The sequence below is a fragment of the Apteryx rowi genome, unplaced genomic scaffold (genome assembly GCF_003343035.1).
Source record: "Apteryx rowi isolate R43461 unplaced genomic scaffold, aptRow1 scaffold_1053, whole genome shotgun sequence".
Taxonomy (NCBI): domain Eukaryota; kingdom Metazoa; phylum Chordata; class Aves; order Apterygiformes; family Apterygidae; genus Apteryx; species Apteryx rowi.
In genome coordinates, this window is record NW_020447257.1 from 97,182 (window position 1) to 106,326 (window position 9,145).

General features: G+C 53.2%; 1 protein-coding gene across 1 annotated transcript in view; it reads left to right on the top strand.

The window, feature by feature from the left end:
* Positions 1-3,353: 3,353 nt before the first annotated feature.
* PKNOX2 (PBX/knotted 1 homeobox 2) overlaps positions 3,354-9,145 on the top strand; it is a 55,337-nt gene continuing 49,545 nt past the window's right edge. The window contains exons 1-2 of the mRNA XM_026069042.1: positions 3,354-3,426; positions 5,996-6,152. The gene's annotated coding sequence lies outside the window, so the exon portion shown is untranslated. The remainder of the gene's footprint in view (positions 3,427-5,995; positions 6,153-9,145) is intronic.

Sequence of the window (9,145 nt, forward strand, 5' to 3'; positions counted from 1 at the left end):
GGCTTTGTTTAATCATACCCCCTGTCCGGAGGAGTATTGTCTTACGGATAATTTCGTTTGCCTAACGAGATTTCGCTAATTAAATCTCCTTTCGGTTCGGCGTGCCTCTCCCTGCAGGGTAGGGGAATGTTTGCGAATCCGCTGCCGCCGCCGGCTAAATAAACCTTTCCACTCTGCTACCGGAGAAAACGCAGGAATTTCGCTAGCCCAACACCGGCGTCGCATTTAATTAGCTTTCGCAACCTCCCCCAAAAAAGGTGTTTTTGCATCGTTGGCCTTACRGGGAGTTTTAACACCCGGCGCTTTCGCCTAAAGACCCGGTTCGGCCCGGGCTGCGCCGCGCGTGGGTTCCCGCGCTCGCCGCCAATCCCATCCGAAGCCCAAAAAATAATAAAAAAAAAAGGATTCAGGGTGCGAAAGCCAGCTCGGAAGTTAAGCGATAATAGATGAGAAACCGTCTTTAATACGTTTGCTTTCTGTTTTCCGCAGGAAAGGGCGAGAGCGGGCGCGGGAAAAGCACCTTGCCGAGCAGAGAGCGGCTGGCCGGAGCGGCGGCGGCGGCGGCGGCGATCCCCGGGGACAGCGGCTCGGACGCCGGCTGAACYGAGGTCAGAGGTTTTCCCCGTGCAAACGGCCGCTTTTATTAAAACCGCGCCGATCCCCCCCTAAATATCCCCAAATCCCCCTCTCAAGCCCTTTGGACGAGCGGTGTGAAAAACCCGCGAGCTTTGCTGCTGGCGCCCGGTTCCTCGCYGTTAAGCTGCTTGGCGCTAGCCCCGTTTACGCCGAGAGCGACCTAATTAAGCCACGGTCGTTAGCTCGCGCTGGYATTCGGCTAAATCGTTTTCCGGAGAGACGCCCCGATAAAATCGCTGGCCCTTGAGCCGGTGCCGGTGACGAAGGAGAAACCGTGTTAACGCCGTGTGTTTTTTGCGCCGCCTTCTCCGCGTTAACGCGCCTCTCGCTTTGAGCCGGCCTTGATCCGTATAGTCCAAAGCGCCAAGTGGAGCGGCGCTGATTTACTCCGGGGCRACCCCGGGCTCAAATTCTCCCCCCAAACACCAAAAAACCCTGATTTCCCGTGGCGCAGGGCGGCCGCGGCGAGATTTGGGACGAGGAGTGGGAACTCCTCGCTTGGCTAATGCAAAATCCTCCAAAAACAAGGGCACTTGGACGTGCTTTTATGTAAAATAGGGAGTTTGAGGGTTTTTTTTCCTCTTCTTTATCCAAAGGTGGGGGAAAAAAAGGTAAAAACCCATTCAAAAATGCACCGCTCCTCCCTGCTGATGTGCTGCYGGGCTTTTTCTTCCCTTTGCACCTCACTCCTTGCTGCTGGTTCGTGCTTGGGGCATCTCTTGTGTGTGCACCCGTGCGTGCACCCATGCGTGCACCCATGCACCCATACGTGCACCCGTGCACGCACCCATGTGCCCGTACGTACACCCGTGCACGCCGGCTCTCTGCGCACGACCTCGGCACCATCCAAAACCTCCCAAACCGCCCCATTTCCACCGCCTTTGCCAGCGCTCGGCCGCCACTGCAGCTCCGGGATCCGAGGCGGCCGGCGTGGCGCTCGGCCCCCTTTTCTGGGGGTATTTTGCCCCTTTTCTTCAAGGCGGGGGGTGGAAACGCGTCTCGACATTCGTCTTATAGCAGCGAGGGGGGATAAAAGCAGGGAGGAAAAGAAAATAAAACTGTTTTATTCCACCCGGCAGCACTGGAAACATCCCGTGCCGCTCTCTCCCTTTGCAAAAAAAACCCAGTGGTGAGGGGGGAAAAAAAAACAACCCCCCGAGCGGCCGCAGAACGGCTCGACAGGCCGTCGGCGAACGCCGCGTCTTGCGTTTCCGCCGGTGCCGGCACCTCTCTGAAGGTCGGCTGGGCTTTCAGCTCGGCGCGATCCTCGGCTCGCCTCCTTTTCCCTCCTCCTGCGCCCGTCGAGCGCTCGCCACCCTGCTGGCTGCTTTTCCTTGCCGCGGTTCGCTTCTAATTATGTTGATTTTCTCCAGCCCACCCCCTCCTGGAAAGCTTATTAGGGCGAATATTTTTATTTATTATCATTTCGCCCAACTCCTGCCAGCATTTCCAATTACTCTCGCCGCTTCCTTGTAATTGTCTTTCCGTAATGGCTCCGAAACAATTGCGCTAAATGAGGTGTCGCCGGCAAGATGAGGGTTTCACTTCATTAAAGGCTAATGTATTCGCAGCTCCGGCTCCGTGGGGCTGGCTYGGAAAAAAAAAAAAAGGAAAAGAGACATTTAAGCAGCTTCTTTTCTTTTCTAGGGAACAACTTTCCCTGGCGGGAGAGGCTTTTGCGCCTGCCCGTGCGCGGCCCRGTGACGATTTAAAGGAAGTTTCTTGCGGTGGCTTCGCGCCGGTAAATCTTGGGGTCTTAAGCGCCGCTGTTTGGGCCGCTTTGGGCGAAGATGCGTTTCCCATCCGTCGGGACAAAAAAACAAAAAGGAGATTTTTTTTCTGGGGGGAAATGGGAGCRTTTGGCTTTTCGTCGTGTGCGGCAAAGCCGAGGTATTTATTTATTGCCGTTCGCCGCGTGGCCGGATTTCGAGGAGCATGGGCTTCCCCGGAGCGAGAGGGAATTGCCCCGAAGGGCTGGAACAGAGGGAAAAAGGGGGCGAAATTGTTCGATCCGCAGGACGCTGGGCGCCGTTTCATCGACTGTGGTTTCCGCAAGGTCGGACTTGAGGATCTCCGGGGTCTCGCCTGGCCCTCGAGCGGGATGAAACCGTGAACGCTTGTCGCTGAAACTCCGGAGGGTCTTGGGGGATTATTTTTGATAATCCGCTCTTCTTTCAGCATTCTGACTTGCAAATCTCTTCTTTTAGTGTTTTTTTACCGTTTTTTATTTTTTAACGGCTGCCGGCCGTTAAAGCAAAGCGACTTTTGCGAGGCAACATAAAATTCAGCTCGAAAGTCGTGCAGAACAGCCGGACGGATCCTCGTTCAGGCGAAGCGGGAAGAGTCGGCCGGCGGCTGGAATCGCAAGCGCTTCGGTGGATGTCTAAAAACGGGTAAAGCCTGGTTTTAAATCACGTTAATGCTTTAATAAGCGCCGATAAGCGCCGTTCCTAGACTCTGCTCTCTAATGATTTTCCATAGAGGAAAATGGTCTTGGTAACTCGAAGCGTCGTCCCAGAAAGCCGGTTACACCAGATTAAAAAAAACAACCCCTCTTTTTGCTGCAAGAATGAGGATTTCTTGTTCTAAATATGCTTTTTTTTAAAATTGTAGCAGGGTACGGATGTGCCTGTTAGCTCCTTACTCTGCACGCTGCTATTTTTCCCCGTTTTTTGTGTTTTTTTCCTTTCCTTTCCAAAATCAGATAATGCAACGAAAGAAACTCCAACCTCAGTTTTTCCCCGTAGCGTCGGTGATGGCGGCAAACAGACCATCTGAATCGGGAATAAAGTGAGTGAGGACAAAGTGCTCATTGGGCCGAGCGCCGGCGCCTGGAATTCAATGGGTACAGGGGGACGGAGCGGTCGCCTTGCCGGTGAGCGAAACCCAGGCAGTCCCGCGCGGGTTTTGGGGGATCGATAGCCACAAAAAAACAGAAAAAAATGGTTGCGCGAGACGAATCCGTCATCCGCCTTTCTTTTCTCGCCTGCCGCCTTTCGCTCTTTGTCGCTATGACGGCGGAAATCTGCGGATTGCTTATCCCGCGGGACGACGGAGACAATCTGTGTCCTTACAGAAACAGTGACAAAACCGTCACTCGCCTGTGCCGTTTTTTCGGCCTCCCGCCCTAAAAGGCAGGTGGAGGGGCTTTGCCAACACCCGCTGCTTAAATCGTCTTCAAGGTACCGCAGCAAAAGTAGTGAAGCGTCTCTCCAATGAAGGAAAGATTTTCCTGCGTTTCCGTGCTCGGGTCCGTTTGGCAGCCGGCCCTGAGTGTTGCTTGGGATCATGACGTGCCGCTGGGGACAGTTTCTTCTCTGGCTTTTGCATTTCTTGGGGAAACACCTGTTTCACCGTCGTGCTTGACCCTGGACTTACTTCTGCGCGTTAAATCCAGCTGAGCCGTGCCGAGGGGACACCGATAAATCAGACCTGGCCCGTATTTCTGGGAAAGCTGACGGGTTTTGTTAAGAGGCGGAAGGTAAAAAGCGGTTCCTGGGATTGCAGAACGCAGTGTTCTGGGGTCTTTGGGGAGTTGAACCGACTTAAAGGCAGGTCTAGGCGGCAGGAGGAGCGCCGAGAGCCGCTGGTGGCAGCGGGACGCACCTCTGGGGAGCTGCAGAAGGGCTCGCGTGCCAAAAAAACCCGTCTGGTTTTCCCAGCGACGTCGGCTGGGCTAATAAAAGGTATTTTTATCCTGCTCGCGGGGAGGGGGGCAAGAGAAGTGATTTAGCGACGGTGCCGTGGAGCTGCGCCCAGCCTTGCCGTCCGCTCGCGGGTCGCCTGGCCCCAGCGCTGAGGCGGTAGGTGCTGGGCACCGTGACGCCCTGCCTGCATCCTGCTCCAGCTGCTGGAAGCCTGGAGAAACCCCAAATAACACTTGGTTTTAGATGGATCAAAAGGGAGAGTCACGGAGCGCTGGTTCTAGCCAGCACCCGTGGTTCAGTGCTAGACGGCATCCTTGCTTTGGCCCTAGCCAGTGTCTTTGGTTTATTTTAGCTAGTGTCCATGGTTTGGTGTTAACCAGCGTCCGTGGTTTGGTATGAGCTAGCATCCCTGGTTTGGAGTTAGTTAACATCCAAGGTTTGGTGTTAGCAAGTGTCCATGGTTTGGTGTTAGCTAGCGTCCATGGCTTGGTGTTGGCTAGTGTCCATGGCTTGGTGTTANAGCGCTGGTTCTAGCCAGCACCCGTGGTTCAGTGCTAGACGGCATCCTTGCTTTGGCCCTAGCCAGTGTCTTTGGTTTATTTTAGCTAGTGTCCAGTGGTTCAGTGCTAGACGGCATCCTTGCTTTGGCCCTAGCCAGTGTCTTTGGTTTATTTTAGCTAGTGTCCAAGGTTTGGTGTTAGCCAGCGTCCGTGGTTTGGTATGAGCTAGCATCCCTGGTTTGGAGTTAGTTAACATCCAAGGTTTGGTGTTAGCAAGCGTCCATGGCTTGGTGTTGGCTAGTGTCCATGGCTTGGTGTTGGCTAGTGTCCATGGCTTGGTGTTAGCTAACGTCCATGGCTTGGTGTTGGCTAGTGTCCATGGCTTGGTGTTGGCTAGTGTCCATGGTTTGGTGTTAGCTAGTGTCCATGGTTTGGTGTTRGCTAGTGTCCATGGCTTGGTGTTRGCTAGTGTCCATGGTTTGGTGTTAGCTAGTGTCCATGGTTTGGTGTTACCTAGTGTCCATGGCTTGGTGTTGGCTGGTGTCCATGGTTTGGCAAGAACTAACATCCAGGGTTTGATTTTAGCTAGTGTCCTTGGCTCAGTCCCAGCCAGCAGCCTGCATTGCTCCTCTCCAGCCCCTTTGGTTCACTCCTTGCTTGATTTGAGCTAGCATCCTTGTTCCGATGTTAGCCAGCATCCGTGCTTCGATTCAGCTCGGATCTTTGGTTGAGTCCCAGCCGGCATCCTGCACTGATCCTGTCCAACACCTTTGGTTTGATTGAGTTTGATTGAAAGAGTCAAATCTGGACATTTGCCCTCTGCCCAGTCGCATCTCCGCACAAGTTCTTCATTTCTTCACGGGCTCCAGGAATCCTTATAAACTCKATAAACATTATTTCTCCTTATTTATGCTGTTTATTCTCCGGTGGGGGCTCAACCTTCAGTGCGAAGGGGCCCAAACCGTGCGGGAACGCGCCAGCCCCTTCCCGAACCCCGTTTGCCCCGTGTCTCCTTCCGAAGCCGGCGCATCCGCTTGCGCCTTTTGCATCGGGCCGATAATTAAGTTSCGTTTCTGCGCGTTGTTTACCGCTCCTCTGAACCGGCCGCTCTTCCCCGGAGACTCGTCGCGGGCTCCTGCAAACCCCTTTGCAGCCCGTTCTTCATTACGCTTCGGTTACAGTTTTAATTTTGCTGTTATTCCATCTTCCCAGACGCTGCCTCATTAGGTGCCTTTGCGCTTTCATTCCTGAACCTGGGACTCGCATCCGGGCTCGTCCGGCGAACGCTTGCTCTCCTGTCTGAAGGCGCCGACACCAAAGCCCAGCGCTGCGCCTCTTCGCCGCCGCTCCGYGGGATGGGTCTGCGCAGGTAGGCGCCGCCGTGCGATCCGGGGGCGACGGGCTGGGCGCCGAGGCGAACCCGAAAACGCCTCCGATCCTCCCGTGGGAGGCCGAGGCGCCGAAAGGCTTCGCCTCGGCTTTGCTGCTCCGGTTGTACCCCGGGAAAAAAAAAAACACCAAAACACGGTTCGGAGAGGGTCGCGGCGACTGCCATGGCTTGCAAAATGCGGCGCGAGCCGTGCCGCTCGGCGTGCCCCTTCCCCGCCTCCGTTTGCTCCCTTTTTCCTTTCCTTCCGGAGCTCGTTTTGCCCCGGGGACTGCCTCTGCTTCGGCACGTTTTCCCAAGAAGAGGCGAATCCTGGCGACTGGTGAAGCAGCGGCTCCTCCTCCTTTCTGCTCCAGGAAAAATTGAGCGCGAAAACGGGATTTACGGTCAAACGCTCCTTGGCCTTGGGGCTCGGCGATTGAAACCTCTTTTTCCCCRGGCGGCTTTTTCCCGTCGTGCAGCCAAAAAAAAACCCGGCCCAGCCAGGCAGCTTGGAGCTTGTCCGTGCAAACAYGTGCGTGCCGCAGGCGTCCGCCTAGCACAGATATAAGTATTTTTAAGTATATAATAGAAGCGTTTGCATGCTAAGACGCGCACGGGCGCAGACAGGTGCCCTCCGATGCGCAAATACCCTCACCCGTGTGCAGAAACACTGATTTACACACACGCACGTTATAACTTTCCCGTATTCCCATTATCTCTAACCCATATACTCCGGGAAGTTTAATTTGTTCTCGCTAGTAATCACCATTAAATAGAAATTGTCTTTTTTTCTGTGTAAACACGTCATTAGCAAAGCCGGTTTCTGCAGGGGCCGGATTTCATTTTTATTAAAATTGCGACGCTTTTCGGCTCCTCACTGGGGCTGGAGATGAACRGGATCGTTTTAACCCGTCCGGTTTGGCCACGGATAATCGCGCCCGTGCTTGAACTGGGCGATTAGGGGAAATCGCCGCTTTCTCCGCAAGGCGATTTTGCATTTTTTTCCCCCTCCCTGTTCTCTGCGGCTAAGTCGTGCTTTCGTACCCAGCCCGTTTTAATGAGCGTTATAAATCCTAATGAATGTATTTTCATGTTCAGTTTATTGGCTTGTTTTTATTACCGGCGGTCTAGAAAACAGGTCCGGTTAAAAACCGATGAAATGAGAGCGCGGCTTAAGTGGGTAAAAAGCGCCGTATTTCTCCCCTTTCCCTTCTCTAGAACGAGCATCGCTGTGAATAAGAAAGTCTCCTCTTCGTGCCATAAAAAAAAATCTGAATTTTTTGCAGCCCCTACAGCTTTTTCTCCTTGGGCGCAATCCCTTCCTGAAACGAAGCGGTGATTTTGGGGGGGGAAAAACGGGTATTTGGGGTCGGGCGCTTGCAAGAGCACGGTGGGGAGCCGCTGGCGGGGTTGAAACCTGGCGTCGCCGTCGGGCTTTGCCTGTTTTTGCAAAAAATAAGTAACCTAAAAGATCCGGATCGATTGTATCCCACGATGATCCCATCCCCGTTTGCTCTCTTTTCGTAGTTTGTCTTTTTGGGGCGTTATTACRATTTAATTTTTTGGATTGAACTTAGCTTTTTAAGCGACGTCAGTGTGTTTTTGAGCAAATAAAATTCAGCCCGTGACGGCTCGCAAGGGCTTGTCTGCACGGGACGACTCCACCGCYGAGGTGCCCCCTTCCCCGGGGGGAAAAAAAACCCCAAAAGCGAGCGAAAACGCCCGTGCCGTACTGAGATTTAAGGAGGGGAATTAGTGCAAGGTTAATTCCGATATTTTAAAACTCYGGAGTTTGCGTTCCCATGGAAACGGGTATTTTTATCCTCTTAGTCCTGCGCGGTACAAGATTGAGCCATCAGAAAATACCAGCCGTCTCGGCTCCCGAGACCCGGGAAGGCGTYGGGGTCGGGGCAAACCGGCGCGCCATGATTCCTCCAGGAAAAGGACAAAAGAAAATAAGAAAAAACCTCCTCGGGGGCCAAAATGCTGCTTTCCCACCCGTTCCCAAATTTCCGGCACGGCCTGACCGCGGCTCCGTGCAACGGCCCCATGCGACAGCGCTGCAAAAAGCTCCCGTTCTGTCCCATCCTCCCCGTCCGGGTGATGTTTTTCCCCTGGTGCCGCTCAGCGACCTGCCTTAAAAAGCCCCAAAAAAGCGGAAAACGYGTGAAAAAGGAGCGTTGGAACCGCCCGAGCCGCCTTTCCTTGGCGCGACGCCGGCGGCCCGCTAAATTCCCATGGCATCTGGGCCACCGCGAGAAAAAAGTGGCATCCCCAGGCCGACTCGCCGCCAAATCTCAGAGCCGGGTCTCGGCTCTGCTGGATGAAAACGCTGCTTGGGGGAAGCGCCGTGCGGATTTTCCTCCTTCACCACCTTGGAAGTAATTAAAAAAAAMCCCCCAAAACCAAAGAAAAACCCCAAAATAGGACCTGAAAACACCTTGATTTTTAACCGGGACGGGATTATCTGGCATCCGCCGGGTTGCAGCGATCCGACCCCTCGCGGTGCAAAACGGGCCGTCGAATTAAGCGAAATTACATACGTTTTCCCGCGGTTTTTTTTTTTTTTTCCCCTCTCGGCTGACTCAAACAATGCTGTTGTCATAGAAACAGCCTTTTTTGTGGAAAGGTCACCCGCGAGGAACTGTGTTTTAGGTGTAATTCAAGGAGATTACAGGGGATTAGGCACACACACGTATATAAATATATATATAGGCTGCATATGTACCCATAGTGCACATGTGCCCTTTATATATATATATATATATATATACACACACACACACATGCACACACACGTATATATGCATATGTATATATATGTATACATACACACGTGCACATGCACAGACACCCCCCCCATATATATTTATATGCATTTCTTTAAAGGAAATATGATAAAGGAGTAATATCCAACTGAGCTGGAAGGTTCTCTCGGCAAATTAAAAAGTCGGCGATAAAGGTTTTATTTTCCTTTTTATTTTTTTCCCCCC